This window comes from Apodemus sylvaticus, chromosome 19 (assembly GCF_947179515.1).
Source record: "Apodemus sylvaticus chromosome 19, mApoSyl1.1, whole genome shotgun sequence".
NCBI classification, from domain to species: domain Eukaryota; kingdom Metazoa; phylum Chordata; class Mammalia; order Rodentia; family Muridae; genus Apodemus; species Apodemus sylvaticus.
This window is the reverse complement of record NC_067490.1, coordinates 29,920,834-29,931,098: the sequence shown is the minus strand read 5'-3', so window position 1 is coordinate 29,931,098 and position 10,265 is coordinate 29,920,834.

Sequence of the window (10,265 nt, the reverse complement as noted above, 5' to 3'; positions counted from 1 at the left end):
GATTCCATTTGTAGTTGAAGATACATGTGGATGATCACTACTGGGGAAGGTAGAAGAGTCCAGAAAATAGAACCCAACATTTCAAGACGTAGCTATCACATGGAGACTATCTGTAGGTCCTTTGATTGATAATGTCACCTCTATACTCTCTTTTACCCAAGTGTTAAACTCTGTGTTTTTGTCTACGTTGTGAAGACACTAGCTGTTACGGTTAGTATTGTGAACCCGACAGAATGTAGATTCATCTCTGGTGATGCCTATGCAGGGTCATCCTGATTACTCTAATTGATATGGGCCTTAATTGTGAACAGAACCGTGGTGGGCTATAACCTGGAGATATGAGCTAAAATAAGCCCTTGCTCTCTAAGCTTCTTTGGTGAGAATATTTTATCACTGCAACAGCAACAGAAAGAAGGGAGGGAGGGAAGGAGGAAGGGAGGGAGGGAGGGAGGGAGGGAGGGAGGAAGGAAGGGACGGAGGGAGGGAAGAAAACCAAGACTATTAGTAAGATACTTGATTTCTCAAAAGCTTAGTGTCTTTATTAATACTATACAGGCATAAAAATCAACTATAGAATTGTAAGGGTTAAATGATATGACACATGTTTTTACAAATGCAAATGCTAGCACCATATACAAAAATCCATAGATAATCAACACAGGTTATTGTCCCTACTTTCTTCCCTACCAAAACGATTAATGTCTGTGGTTTGCCAACCTAGGTTGGATACAGCCTCCACTCAAGGGGCTGTGTCAGTTTCTCAGGTGATGTCTCCATGTTCCTTTACATTTTCTTGTCTATATCTTTGGGATGGATATAATCAGCTAACTTTTAAAATGGAGTTTTCTTCCTAGGCATTAGATGCTCTTATGAAGGAGATCCGGGTATCATTTAATATTTGTTGCTCATGTAGAGATCTCCTATTCAGTTGCAATTTCTGGTCTCCATCATGTCTTTTCCTCAGACGTATAATAATTTATGTGTGAACATTGTTTGTTATATCTGGTAATAGAATGATATGTGAATTATAAAAAGCATGACTTCTATGAACAAGTTTTGGAGAATCTGCAATTATGTAATATCAGGAGAGAGGTATCAGGGGAGAAACTGGTAGCATGAGAAAATTTTTTTTCAAGAAAGAACTTTATACACACACACACACACATGATTCATATGGATGCCTACTAGATACTTAAATGTGCTATACCAAAAAGAGGACATTATGTGTTACTAAAAAAACTAAACATTTTCAAAATATTTTAGAAGCATAGCAAGATGAGAAATGTCATGACTCCTTCTGTCCTCAGGAAATAAAACATTACCCATAAAATTGTTTCTGGTTGTGTTTATGCTGTTATAGCTTCGGTTTGCTGCCATCACATTGCAAATTGTGCTTAAAATTAGCTTTCTCAAAGCACTATTTCTCCACTTGTGTTTGTGTGGCCCTGCTGTTGGAGGACATGAATTTGTCACATTTACTATGGAAAAGATGAAACCCTTCATGCTGTCCATCGACACTCTTGATCTCTGATAGTGTAGACTGAGAGACCCCCAACTCAATGTTTTTAGACCTCTAAGCAACTAGACCATCACAGAGTAACTTGTTTTTCTGCTTTCAGCTTGAGAAAGATAGCCCACCCTGTTCTAGTTCCAAGGTTTAATTATACAATGCCCCAAGGACGTTTGCTCCAGATAATCTCTAACCTTCCTTACTTCCTCATTCTGTACTTCCCCATTCCTTGCATGTTTTGTCCTCTACCCCTTGCCTTGTGAATTGTGGCCCCCAACCCTTGTCTTGTGATTTTTCCCCTTTAAATGCCCCTAACTTCAGTTGCACGGGGTCCTCAGTCCTCTACCCCTGCGTGGGGTATGGCTGTGGAACCCAGAATTCTGGAAATAAAGAAATCCTCATGCTATTGTATCGAGACCGTTTCTCTCAAGTGATTTGGGTGTCGCCTTCCGGGGTGTGGGGTGCTGGGGCACCCTCGTTTTTTGGGGTCTTACATTGACAACTTTTCTTTGCTTATTGAACAAATCTTATTGAGATATACTCTTCTAAAGTTCTTTTTCAAGCCTTTAAAAAAGTTACAGTTGAACTATCTACCTATTTTTATTGATTTGTGGATGGCCTTGTATAAATTTTAAATACAAATCTTTTAGAAAAAATATAGTGAGTCATTCCTTGGTCTGAGCTTATTTTTTTTTCACATTGTAAAATACCATTCTTAGGTCATTTCCGTAACAAAAATTTTAAAGTCCTTTTAAGTATCCTAATTAGCACATTTGTCCTTTGAGTTACATGACTTTATTTATTGTTAAAAACTTATTTCCAATCCCAAGATTTAGAAGACATTTTCCTCTGTAATATTTGCTTCTAAGTCTTGAATTTTAGTTTTCACAAAACTAAAATGTTTAAACTCTCCGTGTATGATGTAAGCTAGAAATTCCACCAGTGTCAAGCTGATAACCCCACCCACTCCAGAAGGTGGGGATGCCTTGGCGTCCAACAGTCAGTCTATGGTTCTCCAGGAAGAGAGGGAGGGAGGGAGGAATCAAAAGAAAAGGGGCAATTAGACAACACTGTAGCATGACCCCAGCCCATGCTGAGGCTGAAGCGGGTTTATTTTTTTCCAGTCTACTTTTATATCATTCTAAGTACATGCAAAGAATAAGGTCAGTCATGAAAAATTCATTTTCATCCTTATTATCTTGAGCCAACTACCAAGCCCTAGGCCAAAGTCAAATTCCTGCCTGAGTCTACTTCTGCACCCTAGCCCAAAGTCAAATTCCTGCCAAATTCCTAGAAGGCAGCCTCAAAGCTCTCCACACCTTGGTATGTAGTGTTTACTGTTTTCCATTGTATAAAGCCTGTTACAGGATGATTTCAAGGTGTCTGTGGTTTATCAATATACTTTTGAAATTCTTCAATATTTAGCATATAGTGAGCTGGAGACAACTTCTGGTACATGCCTAAGTAAAATTGTATTTTAGTTTTTTATATAGATAATAAATTTTCCTACTAAAATTTATAGAGTATATAGCTTCATCTCACACCTGCAATGCCTCTACTATGATATGTAATTTTTCCACATAAATTGGTGTTTGTTTCTAGACTTTGCATTCTGTATATGAATTGATCTACACTTGTGTCTCTTGTATGTACTTTTAATTGTAGCATTTGGGAATGAGTTGTGATATTTGTAAAGGGACATTTATTCTTTTCTTCAAACATATTTTTGCTGATCTTAGTTCTTTATTTTTCTATGAATATTTTAGGATCATTATCAAGTTTGAATGATAAATTACATAGCCACACTAATCATGAGGCTTTGCTTATATTTTAAGACTTTGTCATAAGTATCTGTATGAGCTTCTTCATGGTTAATAACTTTTTCCATGAAAATATGTAATTTTTGGCTGTATAGTATTTTATTAAGTGAGACTGTATTTCTGTTGTACAATTTAATAAGCAACCTTGAGTCTCATACTATTATTAGTCACTCTTAAGTTATTATTACTAGTCACTCCTAATTATGATAAAAATCAACTGGACAGTCTTGCTTCTGTTTATTAGTAGTTTAGAATCAGTTGAAGGAAAACTACCCTTAATGTTCTTATTGCAGGAGAATATTATTTCCAGTATGAAAAATGTTCTTGGGTGGGCTGGAGAGATGGCTCAGCGGTTAAGAGCACTGACTGTTCTTCCGGATGTCATGAGTTCAAATCCCAGGAATGACACAGTGGCTCACAATCATCTGAAATGGGATCCAATGCCCCCTTCTGGTGTGCCTGAAAACAGTGGCAGTATACTCATATAAAATAAATAAATAAATCCTTAAAAATACATGTTAGTAATTTATGGTCTCAATTAGTAGTAATTTAAAAAAATATATACTAGTAATTTATGGTCTCAAAGAATACTTGATTAGGCTAATGGAGAAAGATAGGTCTTTGTAAATTTAAGACTTATATCTTTTGTTCTGTGCAAGTGAGAGACCCCCAACTCAATGTTTTTAGACCTCTAAACTAGCCCATCACAGAGTAACTTGTTTTTCTGTTTTCAGCTTGAGAAAGATAGCCCACCCTGTTCTAGTTTCAATGTTTAACTATACAGTGCCCCAAGGATGTTTGCTCCAGATAATCTCTAACCTTCCTTACTTCCTCATTCTGTACTTCCCCATTCTGTGCACCGTTTTCTTCTCCACCCCTTGCCTTGTGAATTGTGGCCTCCATCCCTTGTCTTGTGATTTTTTCCCCTTTAAATACCCCTGACTTCAGTTGCACGGGGTCCTCAGTCCTCTACCCCTGCGCGGTGTACAGCTGTGGAACCCAGAATTCTGGAATAAAGAAATCCTCATGCTATTGCATCAAGGCCGTTTCTCAAGAGTGATTTGAGTGCCACCTTCTGAGGTGTGGGGTGCTTGGACACCCTCGGTTTTTGGGGGTTTTACACAAGAAGATCCCTGATTAATTCATAAGTTTTTTTTTAAGCTTTTTATTTTTTTTTACACTACTCACCAGATATGTTTCTTTCTGAGATACTTGTCAGTGCTAAAGTTTTAATTTTAATTCACCAGGGATACACAAAATACTTTAGTTCATTTATTTTATCAGCTGGGATATAGAATGGAATTTTCTCTATTCAAATAGTTGCACACTGAATAATTGAACACAATACATAAATTTGAAAGATTGTTAGGATAGTTGTTTACAGCAGTCTTTTTGCTTCTTGCCTGCTGTTCAAGAAAAATAAAATGAATATGTATTCAAATTTGAACTGAAACATATAAAAAACAACACAAAACATACTTTTCTAATATATATAAGCTCATATATAGGAGAAAGGTTTCTTTAGGTTTTTATTTCCTTATTTCTGAATTTATATTTCAGTGTCCCATACTTTAGGAAATTCATTTTCTTCTTTGTAAAATGTGTGTTATATAAGAACTTAATGTTCTGTGAAAGATAATTTAAGTTTTATTTTTGAACCCTGGACCATTTATTATGCAGTCATTAGGCAATTCTCCTGGGCCATTCTTTTATCTTTTATGACTTTTGATCATAGTGTGGCACCAGAGAATCCAAGGTTATGTTCTTTATAAATATAAATATTTTATGTTACCAGTTATGATAAAACATTATGCTTTAACATTAACATATATTAATAATCTTTTAAGAGAAATCCAGCAGTAATCCCAAACTGAATGGTATAATAGCAATACGCAGAAGTGGGCCGAGTCATAGGGCACAAGAGATGAACTTTTCCTCAGAAGATATTCTAGGGCCCCCTCCCACAACTATAAGAAATGAATCTAGCCACCGTGTAGAATGTGGGTACAATGATTTGAACCCGAGAACAACAGGAAATAGAAATAAGCTGATTTGATAAGTATTGTACACATGCATTGGAATTCCATACTGTCCCACAAAATGCAAACAGCTATTAAGGTTTAATAAGGTGTTGACAGATACATGATTATTATGTTTTATGGTAATACGAAAGGTTTCAATAATAGATTGTAAAGAACAATCTATTATTGAAACCTTTTCCCAGTATGAGTGAAGTTACCATATTTAATTTCTGTAGCTAATAATTTTCTCTGAAATATGAACTTCTTGTATGCCCAATGTTTAAATGTTGGAGGAATATTCACACAAGATAATTTCATGTCCATCCCCACAAAAATACATTAAAAAATCATAGTACATGAATTAGATTCTTAAAACACTTAATACAAAATGTATTCTTTTAAATAATTTCACCCATTTTATGTGAATCTCTCATCAGCTTTAAAAGAAAGTTTTAAATGGACTGTCTTACTCAAAATTCTATTGCTGTGAAAAGCTACCAGGGCATAATAAAAGATATCATGACTCTTATAAAAGAAACATTTAATTGGGGGTGGCTTACAGTTCATAGGTTAGTTCATTGCCAGAGAGAGAGAGAGAGAGAGAGAGAGAGAGAGAGAGAGAGAGAGAGAGAGAGAGATGAGGACTGTCTTGAATATTTGAGACCTCAAAGCCCACTCCCAGCAACACATACTTCTCCACATCTATTTCAACAAGACACACAAGGAATAGTGCTATTCCCTGTGCCTATGACTATGCCTATGGGGCTGTTCCTATTTAGACCACCATAAACTTAAGAAACAGTGTGGAAATGGAAGATTTTTAGGAAAACTAAGATCCATTTATTTTTGGTTTTGAGCCTAGCCTTTAATAGCTGAGCCATCTCTCCAGGCCAAGTTCCATTTTATATGGAAATTATAAATTATACTGCATAATCCCATAATTCTAAAAAAAAGTTAAAGACACCTTGGCTTCTAAAAATAAAATGTCTCAATTTGAATAAAATCTGAAAATAGTCTCTGCTGAGATGGCTCAGTGGTTAAGAGCACTTTGTGCTCCTGCAGAGGACGCAGGTTCAATTCCCAGCACCCACACAGCGGTTTATAGCCATCTGTAACTAACTTCAGATCCAGAAATCGAATGTCCACATCTGACCTGCACAGGCATCAAGCACACACATGATTCACAAATATACACATAGAATAAACACTCATACACAAAAATATATACTTTTAAAAAATAATCTAAAGATAGTTTTGGGTTGTATGACCTAAGGAGAGAAAGGGCATATGACTACTTTATGGCATTCTTCCTAAAGTAATTCAATCCCAAATTTAAATGTTTAAATATTTAATTAAGTATTTGAGTAGTTAGTCAAAATTTCTGTAAGAATAATCCAGAGATTAGAACATGATCACCCATAGGGGTCACTATTAACTTAGAATTTGAAGATACCACATTGTGATATGCTTTTTTTTTATCATTTGTATAATAAAAAGCTTCAAAAATGAATATAATTTCAAAGGTACAAAATTCTCCTTTTCACCTTCGTTTTATCTTAGTGTTAAAGTAGCAAAGCAACAATACTCCTTTCACACAGGTTTTCTTTTGCCAAAGACTAAGCCATTGTTTTCCACAACAACTAGACGCAGTTTACACCAGTGAAGTCAATGTTACAAGAATGCATTACGTCAGGAAAGTCTTCCAGAAATTCAGGAGCAGAGGGCATAATCACAACGTAAGTAATGACACAGGCTTAGACACGAAGCAAGGGAGTGACAACTTCAAAAATACTAAGGAAATTTCCAAAGCAGTTTACATCCTAATGGCAGTTAGATAAAGTGTCTATGATTTCACGCCAGCAAGACGGTTCAGCAGATCAAACCTCTTGTCACCATGACAACCTAAAATACATGATGGAGGAGAGAATCAGCTAAGCAAGTTGCCTCCTGACTTCTATGTGTGCTAATGGTAATATACCCAGACACATGCAGAAATGCACTCAAGAAAATGGATACATGTCATTTAAAAAGCTTAAAACGATTTATTGACTTAGCATAGAGTTCTACGAAATATATAAGATAATCATGCCAAAAACTTATACTGAAATAAAGCATTCATTAAACAAAAAATTATATTATAGGAAGAAACTACTCCTTTGCTAGTCATCAAATTTCTGAATTGCTATGAAACATGTTATAAGAAGGTCCAAGTTACCACTTGCCCATATAAATATGAACCACTTTTGTAATTTGAAATTTCTAATATCTACATTAAAAAGAATAAAAGGAACAGGTGAAATTATTTTTCATAGCATATTAAGTAAACATACTGCTGATTCTCATGCAGTTTCCCACACCTCATTTCATTGCCTGCAAATTCTGCTTCCTCATATAGCACATCTGTGAATCACGCATAAAGCTGATGTGAGTCTTCAAGAACTGTGGGAACCGTTTCTCCCAGTTTGATCCTCCAAGCTCTCCATGCAGAAACAGATGAACTAAACTTATTAGATGGGAATGTTTCACGCACAGAGGTAAATCTGGAATGAGACCACCTTTGCTTAAATGTTAGTCCACTCCAGATTATCTTTTCACCAGGGTTTCCCCTTTCTTTAGTCCACCCCCCTTTTTTTTTATTAAATCCCATCTCATTTTCTTAATCTTCTGAACTATATATCCAGTGGTTAGCCAACTACTTCCATATAGTTTTTTTTTTTTTCTTCAGGATAAACTGGTGTGGGATAGGATAGCAATTTCAGGTGATTCTAATTGACAATGCTACAAGAGTATCACATTTCTGCTTTACATTAATTTAAGAAAGTACAATCTATTGTTAAAAGATTCAAACTCAGCCGGACAGTGGTGGCGCACGCCTGTAATCCCAGCACTTGGGAGGCAGAGGCAGGCGGATTTCTGAGTTCGAGGCCAGCCTGGTCTACAGAGTGAGTTCCAGGACAGCCAGGGCTGCACAGAGAAACCCTGTCTCGAAAAAACAAACAAACAAACAAAAAAAACAAAGCAAAAAAACAAAAACAAAAAACCAAAAACAAACAAACAAAAAAAAGATTCAAACTCCTCCCTTGCTATATTTCTTACTCTTTTGCCTGGCTGCCTTTTCCTCTTTCCTTCCTTCCTTCCTTCCTTCCTTCCTTCCTTCCTTCCTTCCTTCCTTCCTTCCTTCCTTCCTTCCTTCCTTCCTTTTTTCCTTCCTTCCTTCCTTCCATCTCTCCCTGTGTCTCTGATTTTCTATTTCTTTTTCTTATTTCATCTCATCATATCTTACCTTACTTAATCTTATTAAGACCCCATACTCAAAAAAGAAAAGGAGACTGAAGCATGTATAGCTGATCTTATGCAATGAGAGTATAGTTGGAGGATAACTAACTAAAACATTATCATTTTGAAAGACACCAAATGGACCACTTCCTCATAAACAGCTTTCTTCTCCAATGAGAAAAGCCTTGCCCAGGTGCAGCGTCACCCTCCTGTCCCTTGCTTGCCTCATTCTTCTGTAGGCCCAGCGCCCAAATCATGCTACATGTTCCTTCTAAATTCTCCAGCCCGATGTGGGAAGCTCTGGTAGCTTTCTTATGTGCACTCTCACACAGGCACAGCCTTGGAACGTACTGGGACACAGTCCGGGTCTCTTTGAGACCTGCTTCTCTAATCTTGACACTACGCCTTCCTTAAACAAATTTTACAAGTATATTGTCTTCTCAACAATAAAACGTACAATAAAATACTATTCTACACAAATTATACATATTAAGTATGCTAAAATCGGAAAGTTAGAATTTATCATCATAAGAATCATAAGAATATATAATATTGTTATAAACCAGGAAATCTCCTTTTTTCTAGGAAATAAATTCTTTGGATTGTATCAAGGCTAACTTTCACTAATTTTTCATTTATTTTACAGTAAAGATTGTTTAAGCTTGAGGATAAATTGTTAGCTATCGTGACACTATACATCTTAATTACTTAATAATTTTTAATTTTGAGAAGTTAATTTCTTTTTTTAAAACCAATTTTATCAACAATCAACAATTTCATTTTATCAGTGAGCCACTCCCAGATCTAAATACCCAAGCAGGTGCCTCAGAAACACTAATAGATCAAAAATACAGACAGACAGACAGATACACACACACACACAAACCAATAAAATACTCACTGGTACAAAACGAATCATCAAGGTCCCAGAGGGAAAAAAATCCTATCATTGTGAACCAGTTAACCTCTTGGAAAATGGTTGTTCTGGCAATATATGTTAGTCTGTAATCATGACTTGGGTAAAGGAGGCAAGAAGTCAGTCTCATACTGTGCTACATATTGAGTTGATAGCTAGCCTGCAGTATAGGCCACCTTTGAGGGGAGCCTGTTGAAAGAATTGGATCCACACCTGTGGGGTGTGGCCCAGCAAGTTACAGTGGAGGCCCTAGCTGGAGACTCAGCATCTGCTACACCATTTCTGTCCAACGTCATCTGTCATGGCACCCAGGTATTCAAACATTGACCCTGAGGTTTCTGGAATGCATCCATAGGGAGGGCGAGTTGGAGGAAGCAGTTTTTATGCTACATGTCGGAGGGGCCCCATGGGGAAAGGGATCAGCACCTGTGCTTACAGCTGCTTGATGATTCAGGGGGATTGATGGGAACAAGCCTGTACTTTCAGCTTGGTGGCTGGCAGCAGAGGACTTTGTGTGAAGGAGAAGAGGTATCATCCCAGGCAGACTGCTGAAGCCTGGACAAGGAGGGGGCGGGGGGGTCATGTCTCCTGCTCCATGGATCCCTGAATGAACCAAGCCCCAACTTGTTCCTCCTTCAGTTTGAGTCTGGTGGCCATGATCTTTTGAGCCTGGGGGTCTGGGTATGGTTCTATCTTGCAGTGTTGTTCCAGCTTCCAAAGCT